This window comes from Balaenoptera acutorostrata, chromosome 6 (assembly GCF_949987535.1).
Source record: "Balaenoptera acutorostrata chromosome 6, mBalAcu1.1, whole genome shotgun sequence".
Classification (NCBI taxonomy): domain Eukaryota; kingdom Metazoa; phylum Chordata; class Mammalia; order Artiodactyla; family Balaenopteridae; genus Balaenoptera; species Balaenoptera acutorostrata.
Genome location: NC_080069.1, coordinates 28,305,947 through 28,314,833, shown reverse-complemented (window position 1 = coordinate 28,314,833; position 8,887 = coordinate 28,305,947). Strand labels below are relative to the sequence as shown.

Genomic DNA, 8,887 nt, shown 5'->3' with positions numbered 1-8,887 from the left:
ACCAATTTACTTTCCAACCAGCAGTGTACAAAAGTTCCCTTTTCTCCACATCGTTGCCAACACTTGTTATCTCCTGTCATTTTTATAATAGCCATTCTAACCAGGTGTGAGGTGATATTTCTTTGAGATTTTGATTTTCATTTCAGTGATGATTACTGGCATTGAGCAACTTTTCATGTATCTGTTGGCCATTTATATGTCTTCTTTGTGAAAAAAAAAGTCTATCCAGGTCTTTTATCCATTTTTTAACCAGATTATTTATTTATTATCATTATCACTATTATTATTTGATATTGAGCTGTATGAGTTTCTTATATATATATTAGAATTAACCCCTTATTAGATGTGGCTTGCAAATATTTGCACCCATTCTGTCAGTTGCCTTTCATTTTCTTATTTCCTTTGTTGTGTGTAGAAGCTGTGCAGAAGTTTGATGTAGTTCCACTTGTTTATTTTGGCTATTGTCTTTGTGCTTTGGTGTTGTATACATAAAATCATGGCCAAGACCAATGTCAAGAAGCTTTTCCCTATATTTTCTCTGAGGAGTTTTATGGGTTCAAGTCTTACATTTAAGTCTTAATCCATTTGAAGTTAATTTTTGAGTGATTTAAGAAAAGGATCCAGTGTCATTATTTTGCATGTGAATATCCACTTTTTCAAATACTGTGTACTGAAGAGACTATCTTTTCCCCATTATATATTTACAGTTCCCTTCTCAAGTATTAGTAAGCCATATACACATGAGTTTTTTTCCTGTGCTCTCAATTCTGTTTCATTATCTACATGTGCATTTTTATGCCAGTACCATTCTGTTTTGATTAGTATTGCATTTTAATAGAGTTTGAAATCAGAAAGTGTGAAGCCTTCAGCTTTTAAAAAAATATTTCTCTGGATTACTTTGTCTATTTGGGGTCTGTTGTGGTTCCAGATTAATTTTAGCAACTTTATATTTCTGTGAAAAATGTAATTGACTCTTTGATAGGGGTTGCACTGAATCTATAGATGGCTTTGTATTGTAGGGACAGTATAACAATAACAATTCTTAGGAATGGATAAAGAAGATGTGGCACATATATACAATGGAATATTACTCAGCCATAAAATGAATCGAAATTGAGTTATTTGTAGTGAGGTGGATGGACCTAGAGTCTGACATACACAGTGACGTAAGTCAGAAAGAGAAAAACAAATACCATATGCTAACACATATATATGGAATCTAAAAAAAAAAGAAAAAAGTTCTGAAGAACCTAGGGGCAGTACAGGAATAAAGACGCAGACGTAGAGCATGGACTTGAGGACATGGGGAGGGGAAAGGGTAAGCTGGGACAAAGTGAGAGAGTGGCATGGACTTATAAATACTACCAAATGTAAAATAGATAGCTAGTGGGAAGCAGACGCATAGCACAGGGAGATCAGCTCGGTGCTTTGTGACCATCTAGAGGGGTGGGATAGGGAGGGTGGGAGGGAGATGCAAGAGGGAGGAGATATGGGGATATATGTATATGTATAGCTGATTCCCTTTGTTATAAAGCAGAAACTAACACACCATTGTAAAGCAATTATACTCCAATAAAGATGTTAAAAAAAAAAAAAACCAATTCTTCCAGTACATGAATGTATCTTTCTGTTTATTTATGATTTCTTCAGTTTCTTTCATCAAAGTCTTATAGTTCTCAGTGTACAGATTTTTGCCTCCTTGGTTAAATTTATTTCTAAGTATATTATTATTTTTGATGCTATTGTAATGCGATTGTTTTCTTTATTTCTTTTTCAGATAGTTTTTTCCTAGTGTAATGAAATGCAGCTACATTGTTTTTTATATTCTGTATCTTGTTACTTCATTAAATTTGTTTATTAGTTCTAAATGTTTTTTGCATAGGAGTATTGGATATTCTACATATATAATAATATGTCATCTGCAAAAGCCAATTTTACTTCTTCCCTTCTGGTTTGGATGCCTATTCCTTCTTTTTCTCTTCTAATTGCTCTGGCCAGAACTACCAATACATTGTTGAGAGGACAGGTGAAAGTGGCATCCTTCTCTTTTCCAGAGGAAAAGATTTCAAACTTTTTCTGTGGAGTAAGATGTTAGCAGTGGGTTTGTCATATATGACCTTTATTATTTTGTGGGGTATTCCTTCTATGTCCACTTGTTGAGAGTTTTTATCATGAAAGAATTTTTAATTTTGTCCAATTCTTTTTCTGAATTTATTGAGATGATCATATGATTTTTAACTTTTGATTAAAATGGTGTATCACATTTATTAATTTGTATATTTTGTATCATCCTTGCATCCAGGGATAAATCCCACTTTATCAGGGTGTGTGTTCCTTTTATTGTGTGACTGATTTGGATTACTACTATTTTGTTGATGATTTGCATCTATATTCATCAGGAATATTGGTTTGTGGCTTTTGTTTCTAGCCATGTCCTTATTAGGTTTTGGAAGCAGGGTAATTCTGACCTCAAAAAAATGAGTTTGGGAATGTTTTCTCCTCTACCATATTTTATAAGAATTTGGAAAGACTGGCACTACTTCCTCTTTAAATGCTTGGTAGAATTCATCTGGAAACCTATCTGCTCCTGGGCTTTTCTTGTTGGGAGGTTTTTGAATAGTGAGTCAATCTCATTACTCATTATAGGTCTGGTCAAATTTTCTCTTTCATCCTAATTCAGTCTTGGTAGTTTGTATGTTTCTTGGAATTTATCCATTTCTTCTAAGTAATCCTACTTATTAGCATATAAATGCCTATAGTAGTCTCCTATAATCCTTTGTATTTCTGTGGTATCAGTTACAAAGTCTGCTCTTATTCCTGATGTTAGTTTAGCTGAAGTTTTGTTGATTTTTCTTATTTTTTTTAAACTAGCTCTTCATTGTTTATCTGATTTCCACTTATTTTTGCTCTGATCTTCGTAATTTTCTTCTGCTAAACTTGGGTTTGCTTGTTTTCTTTTTTCTAATTCCTTGAGGTAAAAAGTTACATTGTTTACTTGAGATCTCTTTTTATCCTTAATGTAGGTGCTTTTCACTATAAACTTCTCTGTTAGGAGCACTTTTGCTGAATTCCATTAGTTTTGCCATGTTGTATTTCTATTTTTATGTATATCAGAGTGTTTTTTACATCTCTTTTTATTATTTTTTTGATCCATTGGTTATTCAGGAGTATGTGTTTTAAAAATTTATACATATTTGCACATTTCCAGGTTTCCTCCTGTTATTGATCTCTAGTTTCATATCATTGTAGTAAAAAAAAAATAGTACTTAACATGATTTAAATATTTTAATTTTGCTAAGACTTGCTTTGTAACCTATCACATGCTTTTTCCTGGAGAACATTTCATGTATCCTTGAGAAAATGTCTATTCTGTTGGTGTTTGACTGAATGCTCTGTGTATATCTGTTAGGTCCATTTAGTCTAAGTATAGCATAAGTGTGCTCTTTCTTTATTGATTTTCTGTATGGATCATATATCTGTTGATCATATATGATCATATATGATCATATTGATTTTCTGTATGGATCATATATCTGTGGATCATATATGATCATATATGATCATATTGATTTTCTGTATGGATCATATATCTGTGGATCATATATGATCATATATCATATATATATATATATATATATATCCATATATCTATCATATGGATCATATATCATTATCGAAAATGCGGTAATGAAATTCATACTATTACTGTATTGCTGTCCAATTTCTCCCTTCAGATCTGTTAGTATTGACTTAATATATTTAGGTGTGCCAATGTCAGTTGCATAAAATTTACAAGTGTTAAATCCCCTTGCTGAATTGACCCTTCAATATTATATAATGACTTTCTGTGTCTCATGTTAAATTTTAGGCATAAAGTCTATTTTTTCTGTTATAAGTAGAGCTACCCTTGCTCATTTTTGTTTTTGTGGTTTTGTTTTTGTTTTGTTTTTTTAGGTTTCAGGTTGGGGGGTGGTCTTTATTAAGTGATGCTTTAGTCTCAGTCTCTGCCAGGGACTGGAAATGGGGGTGATCACACTGCCCCCAGGTGGTCCCAGACTTACCGTCTTAGAGGAAGGAGGCAGGATGCCTGCTGTCCTCTGAGAACAGCCTGGGAAGCTCGGCTAGCACTGGGGCTGGGGGGAACAGCAGAGCTGAGATTCCCGCCTTCAACCCCCAGTCCGAGATATATGTGCAGCCTGAGGGGGAGGGGCTGAGGCAATCCTGGCCAAAGCCTCCCACACACAGCCCTGCTCTTGCTGTTCCACTCATGATCTCTGCTCCCACATTCACCTCGACACTCCAAAAGCTAGCCCCGTGCTCAGCTCCTCCAGGCCTTTAGTCCTGGGGAAGGACAAAAGTAGGGAAGCCTATCAGGGCAGAGGGCCCCTGGCCAGGCAGCTTCAAGGGACGTCTCCTTTCTGCTGCCCATCCGAACACAGGCCCATCCCTAGAGAGTAAGGGGGGTGGTGGCCTCAAACGTCGCCCCCCTCCTCTTACTGGCATTCCACTCTGTCCCAGCACAGCAGCCCAGAGCACAAAGCGCAGTGACCATGGGGCTGGTGGGCAAAGAGCCCTCACTGGCATACAGGCCTGACTGCCTGAAGCCGTCATGGGCCTGCTCCCTGCACTGGAAGCCAGATGAAGGGAGACAGAAAAGAGAAGTGGGGCAATGGGTGTGCAGCCCCTGCAGCAGGATGGATCTAAGCCCTGCCCTGCTATTGGTGCAGGCAGCTCCAGGCCCCTCTTTCTTAAGAGTCCCCAAGGCTCCAGAGCTGCCCAGCTCTTGCAAAGGGAGATGAGAGGGGGATGGGTGGGCCTCGAGGAGAGGAAGGGTCTGCAGAGAACCACCCAGACATCTGGTTTTACCCAACTCTACCCACAAGGCCGGAGGGCCCAAACTCCTGGCACCAACCACCCTATGGCTTGATTGAGGAAGAAGGGCCCCTTCTGCTGTCCCTTCCCCTCAGCAGTCCGGGAACGACTCCAATGAAACGCAGACACCCGTGCCTGCCACCTGCCCCTGGGGAAAGCAGGGGGGCTGAGACAGGAAGGCTGGCTAGGGGCCCACAGGCCTCTCCTGCTCCAAGCACTTTCCTTGCTTTCCTGACATTGTCTTGGAAACAGGGAGACCCCACCCTCCCAGCTGGCTCCTGGGCCCTTCCTGCAGCCTGTGTGCAGCTGGGCTTCCTTCCTGTGTACATGCGTGAGTCTGCGTGTGGTGGGGTGACTACAGGTGGTGGTCCTGGCTGCCAGGGAGGGCAGGAGAGATGTGGAGTCAGCCCGCTGCAGGGCCTGGGGGTCGGTCTCAACCAATCTCCTTCCACTGCTTGTAGAAGTCCAGAACATTCTTGATGTCCACACTGTCATGTGCAGCGGCCCGCAAGGCTGCCTGCATAGGGCCTGAGAACATGCTGAGGTTGTCCAGTGGAAGGCCTGTGCTGATGGTCACCATGCCGCTCAGGTCCTGCTCACCTGCCTTCTGGGCCAGAGTCAGCTGTTTGCAGCTGTCCAGGATCTTATAGAGCGTCTAGGCATCTGCATCCTGCCTCTTCAGCTTATGCTACTCGAAGCTCTTCCCCACCTCTTTCTGGCAGCCAATGTTCCTGTTCCCTTTTTTAAACTCTGCTTCCAGGTACTGGATTCCATCCTGGGCCCCTGGGTGTTCCTTCTTTAGCAAATCCAGGCCATCGATCACTGTCATTGGGATGATGACAATGAAGAGGCCACTGGTGGCCAGCTGGCGGATGATAGGGAGGTGGTGGCAGAGGGCTTGGGTGTCGGGGACAAGGTAGGGAGACATTGCTGACTGGGCCTTGGGCTGCTGCAGGCTCCCTTCCAGCTGAGAGACCTCATGCTGAAGTCATCGCTGGGCCATGTCTCTCATTAGGCCATTCCGCCGAGCTTCCTCCTGTGCCATGCGGAACTGGGCCCGGGCCTGCTGCTGCAGCCTCTCTTGCTAGGCTGGGAGATGCTGACCTCTGGGTTGAACTGTAGGCTGCTGCCGTGCAGGCGGGCAATGAAGTGGCCAAAGCTGTGGATGCAGCAGATGTGCACGACTGTCTCCTCTAAGGTGCTGAGCAAGAGCTGATCCGTGTCACAGTTAAAGCATCTGTGGGCAGCCTGGAGAGGAGGCAGACTGTGAAGTGCCGTGTCCTCTGGGAGCAGCAGGCTAGACGGGCGGTCAGGCAGTTCACAACCTTCAAGGAGATCCTGGACCTTGGGACACAGGACCAGGCCAGACTCTTGGAGTTCGCCAGCAGCTGGCAACAGATTCAGCAACACAGACAGGCAGTTCCACAGACTTAGAGAGCTCTCCGCACGTACAAGGATGATGCCGCGGTTGGCTCGCGGCCAGCCCAGGAAGACTTTCACAGCAGGAAGCTGGCCTTCGGCCATGAGGACTTGCAGCTTCTCCTGGATGCTGTGCTCGTTCCAACAGCCCCGCCCACTGTTGGACTCACTTCCCTCCGACTCAGAGCCCTCTTCAGAGGCTGGCTCTGAGGGCTTGTCTGCATCCCCATTGACACGGGGCCTGGGGCTGGCCAAGGTGGGAGCTTTGGTGGTGGGCTGGAGGAGCAGGTTGTTGAAGGTGGGGGCCAGTTGGAAGCAGCCTTTAGTCTGGAACATCTGGGTGGACATCGCTTGTAGATTGCTGGCAATGCTGGCCTCGCTGGGGTCCAGTGGGCCATTGAAGGATTCAGGAGCCTCTGACCCGGCCCGAGGTGGCTCCAGGGCTGGGGACCGTGTCCCTTCCTCATCCTCCTTATCTTCCAGGTCTGATCTGGACTCTTGGCTCTTCATTTCTGAATCTGTCTTGGCATCAAAGGACGTTCCCCCACCTTCAAGACTCTTGTCAGAGCCACTGTCCGAGCCCTCACTGTCCTGGGCTGAGTCATGGCTCAAGTCCTACTCAAAGCCTTCACTCATGTCACTGTCATCACCAGCTGTGGGTGGGCGACAGAGGCAGGAGAGGCGGGAGAACTTCTGGTTCTTTCTGACTTCGCCCTCTTGAGGTGCTGCAGGAGGAGGCTCAAGACCCAGACCCTCCTCCTTCTCCAAGGGTCCCTTGGACTCTGGTTCATCTGTGCCATCGCTCTGGAATGCCGGGACAGGAGTCTCGCCCTCTTGCAGCTCAGCTTGCAGCCCTATGTTGACATGATTGACGAGGCGGGAGAAGAGGGCCAGGGTGAAGGCAATAGCTGCGCTGTACTGCTTGGCTCCTGCTCTCTTCAAGCTGTGCACACCCATAAAGCAGATGATGACCGTTTGAAAGATGAGAAGGTCTGGGAGGAAAGCGTATCCCCTCTCATACTCCTCCTCATCCGCACTGGCCAGGCTGAGGTTGGGTGGGGAGGGCAGGTAGGAGAGACAGAGCTTGAAGTCCTTCAGGACTGACTGGCAAAGTGACATCAGCTTTGAGTCCAGGGAGCTGCTTTTGGGCTGCAGGAGGCTTTGCAGATACATAAAGTTCACCAGCAACCTCTTCATGTCTTTACATCGCTTCTTGTTGGGAGAGAGTTTCCTAGTCTCGCACTTCTTCAGCTGTGGTACATTTTGGCTGCCTTGTCACGCAGCCGCTTGAGATTCCCATAGGGCCCCTCAAAGGACACTTCTGACTAGATGCAGCACAGGTAGCAATACAGGGCTTCCACGTTACAGTACTTGCTGCCTGCAAGGGTGCCCAGCTGGTTGAAGGCATTCCGATCTGGGGAGCCACTGACAGGGCTTGGTAGTAAAATCTCTCAGCTAGCAGCTCAGAGTTTATGCCAGCTAATTCACTCTGATATCATGACAAATCCCCCAGGTACATTAGCCATTGGTGGCATGCCGTCTGTGCCCAATCCATCTCCTTCCCTGAGGCAGACACTGGCTTCCTGCATCCTATGAGGGGGTCGGTGACATGGGTCCAGTCGATGCAGCATTGCAGTTCTAGCTGGTAGTGGGACTGGATATAGAGAAGGAGATGCTGGTAGAAGCCAATCCCAGCGACCAGGTGTGTCCTGTAGGCACATTCTAAGGTGCTCCGGCTGTGGATATGTTTTCTGTTAGTCGTGATAAGCTGGATAACTTCACAGCATACCTTTCTCCACAGCAGCTGTTCAGCCTTCCTCCCGTAGTCCACCGGGTGCTTGACGCAGAGATCACAGCTTGTTCCTCAGGCTAATGTTCTCTGGTTTGAACCCTTCTTGATAAGCGGTTTTGTTGCAAAGGATGAGGTCAAGTCGATGCACAGCCTTCACCACAGCCCGGATAAAGCCGCTTAGTGTTGGGGACCTTTGCTTCGCGGGCTCGCTGCTCTCCCCTTTGGGGGGGGGGCTTGGCTCATGGTGCCTGGGCCCGAGGATGGCTCCCGGTCACAGGCCCCGCTATACCCACCACTATAGCCAGCACTGCCGTCTTTCTGGCCGCGGCAGGAGCCGGCCCTGCTCTGCCGCCATCGCAGGGAGATGGCTGCCCGCGACTGTCTACCCTTGCTCATTTTTGGTTTTTATTTTCATGGAATATATATTTTTCCCATCTCCTCACTTTTATTTGTCATGAAAGCTGGAAAAAAAAAATCTCTTTAGGTGGAATACAGTTAGTCTTTTTAAAAATTCGTTCAATCACTCTGTCCTTTAATTGGAAATGTTTATCTATTTACACTTAGAGTATTTATTTATATGTAAGAGCTTACTAATGACATCTTGTTAATTTTTTCTGGCTGTTTTGTAGTCTTCCTGTTCCTTTCTTTGTCTCTTGATGTCTTTCTTTGTGAACTGATGATTTCCTGTAGAGGAATGTTTGGTTTTCTTTACTTTTTCTCTTGTGTATCTACTGTAGGTCTTTGCTTTGTGGTTACTGTGAAGCTGATAAGCCATGAACATCTTATACATATAACAGTCTATTT

General features: G+C 45.0%; 1 pseudogene; it reads right to left on the bottom strand.

The window, feature by feature from the left end:
* Positions 1 to 5,305: 5,305 nt before the first annotated feature.
* Positions 5,306 to 8,326, bottom strand: LOC103005650 (nonsense-mediated mRNA decay factor SMG5-like; annotated as a pseudogene).
* Positions 8,327 to 8,887: the final 561 nt, after the last annotated feature.